General features: G+C 41.2%; 1 non-coding gene across 1 annotated transcript; it reads right to left on the bottom strand.

The window, feature by feature from the left end:
- Positions 1 to 5729: 5729 nt before the first annotated feature.
- On the bottom strand, positions 5730 to 5834 carry LOC112083863. The gene has a single exon (XR_002897951.1). It is a non-coding gene; the product is annotated as a small nucleolar RNA R71 (small nucleolar RNA).
- Positions 5835 to 7533: the final 1699 nt, after the last annotated feature.

Below are 7533 nucleotides of genomic sequence, written 5' to 3'. Positions count from 1 at the left end.
CTAATCTGACAAACCAGAAATCAATCCATGAATCCCTTTGAAAAATCCCCTAAAACCCAACAAGGGAATTACTCAATCATAGTGTATAAAAACATCACAGAAGTATTGTAGTTTGCTGGAAATTAAATAAAAGAAAGGTAAAGAATGAAGAACGAGGGTGAAGATGGAGATCGATGGTGGCTCCTTCGGCGACTCCTTCTCCCGAAGACGGCAACTCCGAGGTATGCGGCTCTTCTCTGCTCTCTCTCCACGGCTTGGTCATTAGAATGACCTAAAACGAGTATATATAGCCTTCTAATTCGTTGGAAACGTCTAGGGTTTGAAGAATGAGTAGTGGGCTGGACTTGGGCTTGAATTAGGTCACTTTTGGACGTCAACGTTGTCTGGCCGCGGTCGCGGTGGTCCTGACCGCGGGGAATCATGGTCTGGCCGCAGTCGCGGCCTATGCTCTCCTTCGAGACTACATTTTTTGTTTTGAGTGCATCGGGGAATATCTGAAGATCTAACCGTTGGATTGTCTCCAAAACAATTGCATTAGAAAGCTGGTTGTCTCCTCTATGTTGTCTTAAATTTTTGGGGATGATCAGACGGTGAAAAGGTCTCCATCGAGTACCATACTTCTAACGGTCTCCATTTATCCAAAATTGCTCATTTGTTCCAAATTGCACATTTTTAGTCCAAGTTTCCTGAAAAGTCTTTTAAAACTCTAAAACATAGAAATCACTTAAAAACCATTGAAAACAGAGTTAAAACACCTGCATAAGATATTAAAACGATCCATAAAAATGGTAAAAATCTGGTGTTATTAACTCCCCCAGACTTAAACCTTTGTTTGTCCTCAAACAAAACATAGATCAAGCTAGGAAAGAATCTTTTAAAACCCGCAGGAACTAAACTATATCTCAGTGACCGTCCTTCTAAACCATAACCTATCGTAAAACATCTATCTGGATCTAGTCTAGAAAATTCTCACCAAAATACAAACAAACTAGTCTGTTAATCCGTCATGCAAAAATCTACACACTTAGATCTAACTTCCAGTCAACTAGCTCTCTACATTCACTAAGTATCGTAGTGAATTCTCATCAAAGGCATTATTCAGGGTAGACGGCGTTTGGCATTAATGGCTATTTAAGTGGTGGAGTTTAAGTGTTTCGGGTTACCTGAAGAACTGAAGGATGCAAGATATTATGCAAAACCGCAAGAGAGAGAAGGACCTGTTGATGACCACAGATTTTCAGTCACTTCTCCTTTGCCAAATGCTGTGGCATAATCTTCCTCCATTGTTGTAAACAGCTACTCCCCCCAGACTTAGATCTTTTTTAGGAATCAGATGGATGAACTCCAAAACTCCAAATAATCGAATCAAGCTTGCCTCAAGTATAAAATCGACCCTCCTAGACTCTCTTAAGGTTTTTATTTTATTTCCTTTCTTATATTTTTTTTCCTTTTCATCTATTTTCGATTTTTTTTTTTTTTTTTTGCGAAGGGAAAACAACCTTTTATAGAGAGAGAGTCTAAGGGACGAAGGGAAAACTGCCTATTCCTCCACGAACTTTATATTGATATCCAACTGAGATTAACATCATCCTTGGTTGATAATCTGTGTCACCTAATCCTCCCTTACTTCACTCCGACTTATAGAGTCGTCATCTACGACTTAGTTTGCACCAGGATTGACGTTGCCGGTGCTAATCCTGGATCAAAGCAGATCCCGAATCAGATCTCGGATACCAAATAATAATTCTAGCCTTAGCCGGTGAAAACTTAGTCGTAGAGGACGACTCTGTAAGTCGGAGTGAAGTAAGGGAGGATTAGGTGTCACAGATTATCAACCAAGGATGATGTTGATCTCAGTTGGATATCAATATAAATATTTTTAGTGTGTTAAAGTCAATAAATGTCTCTAGTTCAGTGGGTTTGGTGGTAAACTCTTTACTTGGAAAGTCATGTGTTCAAGTCTTATTGAATGCATTTTTTAAAAGAAATATCAAAACGACGTCGTTTTGATCACCTGAAATAAAAAAAAAATCGACCAAATAACTTAGTAAACCGGTATGCCACGTGTCAGCCACGTCATTAATTATTGACGGAAAACTAACACCGTTTACGATTTTGGTGAAATTGGCCGCATTTCAATATTTCATGTAGTTATAAGCACGGTTCAATAGTTCGTGTATGGATTTGAGAAGGCATAAAATTCGTGGAGGAATAGGCCGTTTTCCCAAGGGACGAAATTGTACCAAGATTTTGAAGTTTTTCCAAAGCAAACTGAGTTTTCTCCTTTTGTTGAACCATTCCAATGAAATCGCAGGTCTCTGTCTTTAGTGACTGAAAACCGCGTTGATCCTCTTTCTCTCCGACGTTTTTGCACATATCTGCATATAGGACAATGAAAAACAAGAGTGCATGTGGTTTGAAAGAGGCTGGGTTACGGTGGGGAACTAGCTAAATGTGAACTAGCCATTCAGGATCAACAAAGAGTGGTAAAAGGGTAAAGGAGTCCTGAATGTATGATTCGTTTCCCTGATCTAATGCTTTAATGAGAAAGTTAAGTCAAGATTAAGTTCAAATAAAATGAGCTAGTATATCCTGTCAGAAAGAATCTCCATGAATAGAAGTCCTCTGGTGGGAGTTCATAGTGTAAGTACTCTAAATGAAATAAAAAAATGCAACAAAATAGAAAATAAAGATCAAAGGGAAATAAGTAAAATACCGAGTGGGTTGCCTCCCACTAAGCGCTTGTTTTAAGTCGTTAGCTTGACTTGGTCGTCTTTTAGGCATTATGTGCATCTGCTAAGGAGATCGGATCCTCCTTGTTTGAATTCTTTTGCATTTTATTACTCGTGTTACACTTGATATTTTGACGACTCTTTGTTTTTGTGAGCTTGCAAGAATTCACAGGTCAGTTATCATGGGAGACAACGTTGAAAATGCCAACAACACCACACCAACCCACACCAATGGTCAACAACACAACGAGCTCATGGCAATGCTTGCCACCATGAGGGAAGAGCTGAGGGACACTCGTGAGCGTGTTGCACGCCTTGAACCGCAACACCACAGGGCTCCCAATGCTGATCTCCCACCAGCTCAGAGGAATGTGCGAACCAACCGTCACCATGAACAAGGAGACTCCGATTCTGACAGTATGCCTGACCTAGAGGAAGATCACCCTTCTGACCCCATGATGCGTGACACCCAAGAGAGCAAGAGCGTAGGGAAGTTAATAATGATATGAAACTGATAGCACCGGATTTTGACCAATTTTATGGATCACTTTAATGTTTTTTACAGGTGTTTTTACTCCATTTTCAAAGGTTTTCAAAGGAGTTCTATGTTTTCGGATTTTAAAAGACTTTCCAGGTAATTTGGGATAAAGAGGCACAAATTGGAACAAAAAGACTCTTTTGGATAAATGCAGACCGTCAGAACTCTCATGGAGAGACGAAGACCTTCTCACCGTCTGATCACCCTCAAAATTGGACAACTTATAGAAGAATCAACCATTCAAATGCACTTGGTTTGGAGACATTCTAACGGTTAGATCTCAAGATATTCCATTAGTCCCAGAGCCACTCGAAGACGGCCAGCAAGTCACGTGACCGCGGCCAACAGCCCATTCCCCGCGGTCACAAGCCTCCCGACCGCGGCCAGCCACCTATTTCCCGCGGTCACGTCATTCCCGACCGCGGCCGGCCAACTCCAAACTAAAGCCCATATTTCTGAAGCCCAAAGTCATTCTCAGCCTCAATTCCAGAACCCTAGAGACCATGGAGTATTGAAGACTATACATACTTATCATTTAGGTCGTTTTTAGACACCACATTTCATACTTTACAGAAACCCTTTTCCTTTAGCCGTTTTTATGCGATTATTGTAGAAGATTTGTTCAAGTCCGAGTTCTTCAATAGAGAAACTTTCTTTCATCTCTTTTCTTTACTGTTTTTGATTACTTTTATTAAAACCAATGATGATGTCGACCTCAGCTATGTCTGAGTAGATCCTGAGTTGGGCTTAGGGTTCCCGAAAGGGGCTCTCATAATCGATTAAGACATCTAGGTTTATAGATCTGGGATTTTAACTTTGTTCTCTGTTTATTCTCGTTCCTATTGCATGTATGCTTGATTGATCACCTAGTATCTGATCTAGATAGTTAGTGTTGCGAAAGTTTTCATTAAGTATCAGCCCTAGAATGAAACAGGCGATTTTTCCATAGGAGTCGAAACCTACCTGCAGCGAGATCGTGAGTATTGACGAGTCTTGTGCAGCTCTTGCGTTCTCTCCCTTCCAGGGCCAGAGTGGAAACCTACTGGTCAGAGTTGCGAGAAACAGTTGGTTATGATCACGACAGTGACGTAGTCATACCGCCGTACTCTAGCTCTAGAACCCTATATATCGATATTCGTCAATCTCAATCTATATACCCTAGTGTTAAAACCGATTATGATCCCTGTAGAGTTCCCGAAAGCTCAGCGTTTTTAGCCATAGTTTACAAACCAATCGATTTTTACTTGCTTATTTAGATCTGCATTTCAATTGCTTTAGTTCGATATTTTTCTTGCTTTCTATTCGATTTTTATACTTGTTTTCTAGGATAGATTTATTTGCTTTCTTTAGTTTTAGTTTAGTCCGTGACAAACAACCAACCTCTAAAACCAATCTAGTCTAGACATAAAGTTAGAAACCGTAGAAGAATACCAGGCACACAAATCCCTATGGATTCGATCCCTAAATACTACAACTGATTAGCTGTGCACTTGCAGCTTTCACTTGTTTTTGTTAAGGGTAAAAATTGTTCCCTCACGCAGTTGACACGCATCAAGTTTTTGGTGCCGTTTCCGGGGATTTGTTTCGCTACCTTTTGCTATTTTTCTTGTTTTAACTTCTGTTCTAGACACCTGATCTCTAGTTTTTTCTTAAAGTTTTGCTGAATTATCTTTTCCTTCTTTTGTTTTTCTCTGAATTGCATGAATACCAGGCGCAGACCTGTAGAAAACATTCCAATTCTAGACGAGATAGACATACACGAAAGAGAACTTCGAAGACTTAGACGAATGCAAGGAATCGCCAACGACGACCAGCCTGGAGATCCTATTAACCGAGCTTTAAATATGGACCAAGACGGGTCCGAACATGGAGAAAATGAAGAGAATGATCACAGAGGAGGTGATCATGCTCGACAAGATGTAGAGGAGGATGAGGTTCCACCAAGAAACCACCAGAACCGCGAGAGAGAAGAACGTGAAGACCTTGACGCACCTATCAATGCAGCCGATGGTGACCACCAAGGGATGCAGCCGAATGGACGCGTTAACCGCCCTGTTCAGCAACAAATTAACACCAAAGACAAGCCAGGAACCACCGCATAGCTGATTTCGATGCACCTACTCAAAATTTTCAGAACCGATCTGTAATTCAAGTTCCATTTCCGAACCGGAATGAGTTTGAAGTCAAGCCTCAAATCATCTCATTGGCGAAACAAAACCAATTCCATGGAGTTCCTTCTGAACACCCAATGGACCATATCAAACTCTTTGAAGAAATCTGCAGCATGATGAGAACAAACCAAGTTCCAGCAGACTATTTAAAGTGTACGTTGTTCCCTTTTTCATTAGCAGACAAAGCTCACCGTTGGTTGAAATCTTTGCCTGCAGGATCAATTACTAATTGGGAAGAGTGTAAAACTGCTTTCCTGAATCACTTCTATACTAGTCAAGGTCGAACTTGTTGAGAACAAAGATCTCAAGCTTTCAGCAAGGACTGACTGAATCTTTCTATGAAGCTTGGGAACGTTTTAAGGAGTATGAACGTGATTGCCCCCATCATGGATTTCTTGGATCAAGCCTGCTGAGCACATTTTACCGAGATTTGCAACCAAAATACAAACTTTCGCTTAATACAGCTAGCAATGGAGATTTTGGACAAAAGACGATAACACAAGGAAGAGCCCTCATCGAGAATTTGGCTCAAGCTAATAGCAATGATTGTCCTGAATACGATCGCTCGACGAAGCAGACCGGAGCAGACAACAAGGAGATAACCGAGTTGAAGAACATGATGAGCCAGCTTTTGAAGAGCAACAATCGCCCAATCCATGCTTGTGAGACTAACAATGGCGCAGAAGATGAAGGGCCTAGTGATATCGATCACATTAATCAAGACTTTCAAGAAGAAGAGGTGAACTATGTAGGAGCACAAGCACCATACCCAAATCGCTTCAACAATGGCTTCAACAACAACCTCCGGAATGCAAATTACAACAATCTCTCTTACCGCAATCCAAATGTGGAGAATCCTCAAGACCAGTACTACCCACCACAGCAAAAATCCTTCCAAAACAAGTTCCAAGGTGGAAACTTCGGAGGGACAGGAGCTTATCAACCGCGACAGCCATATAACTATCAAGCTACGGGTTTTAACAATCAATTTATACAACAGCAAGGAGTCACGACGAACCAGCTAGCTTCACAAATTGGTAGACTTGAACATTCCATCCAACAGCTCGTTATGATGAACGAAAAAGCATCTAAAGACATGAACGTGAAGGTTGACTGCATGTACAATGACCTGAACGGGAAGTTTGAAGCTTTATCTTCGCACGTCAAAAAGCTAGACGTGCAAGTTGCCCAAACAGCCGACTCTATGAAGAGGCAAAGTGGAGTTCTTCCAAGAAGAGTTGAAGATAACCCTAAGAGGTTTTGCAACGCCATAACCACATTGCCTGAAGAAGAGGCCAGAACCGATGGAAATAATGAAGAAACCCCAATCTTTGTAACACTTTACAAGGATGTCAATGCCAAGCAGCCACCATTCAAGGTACCTCAACGATCATCGTTTCAAAGGCTTACAAAAGCCGATGATCCGGGACGTTTTGTTTTCCAATGTTTCATTTCAGGAATCAAGTTTACAGACTGCCTGTGCGATTCTGGAGTCAATGTCAACATCATGTCTAAGACGTTTGCCGAAAATTGGGCATTAAAACCTTAAAGGCATCGACGGTTAAGGTTATTTTTGGAGATTCATCTCAAAAAGATACTGAAGGGGCGATTCATGATCTACAAGTTCTAGTGGGAGACAAAATCGTTCCAGCAGATTTTCAAGTCCTGGAGATGGATAAAGACAAGGAGAGGCCACTCATTTTCGGGAGGCCATTCCTAGCTACAGTAGGAGCAGTAATTGATCACGCAAACCGGCATGCTGTTTTCCTAAATGTGGATCGCAGAAGGTACTATCCGACTATCTTAGACGATTTTCCAAGAAAAGGAAATATGCCAAAGGAGAAAGGAAAGGAGAAGCCGAAAGCTTTTGCAAAGATCAAGATCATCATTCCACCGGAGGCAACAGAAACTAGTGAGGACCAAATCCAGGAGCTGATCGAAAACACAAAAAGGGTTTTAAACAATGTTAAAGTCCGAAAGAAGAGTAAAGGAAAGAAGACCGGAAGTGATAAGGGCACATCAAGTGGAGTGCCATTCAAATCAGCCTGATTCTTCTTGCCTACGTCGAGCTAAACGACTTAAAACAAAAGCG

Source organism: Eutrema salsugineum, unplaced genomic scaffold (assembly GCF_000478725.1).
Source record: "Eutrema salsugineum unplaced genomic scaffold, Eutsalg1_0 scaffold_52, whole genome shotgun sequence".
Classification (NCBI taxonomy): Eukaryota; Viridiplantae; Streptophyta; class Magnoliopsida; order Brassicales; family Brassicaceae; genus Eutrema; species Eutrema salsugineum.
Note: the sequence above shows the minus strand (reverse complement) of the source record. Positions and strands in the feature narration are given on the sequence as shown.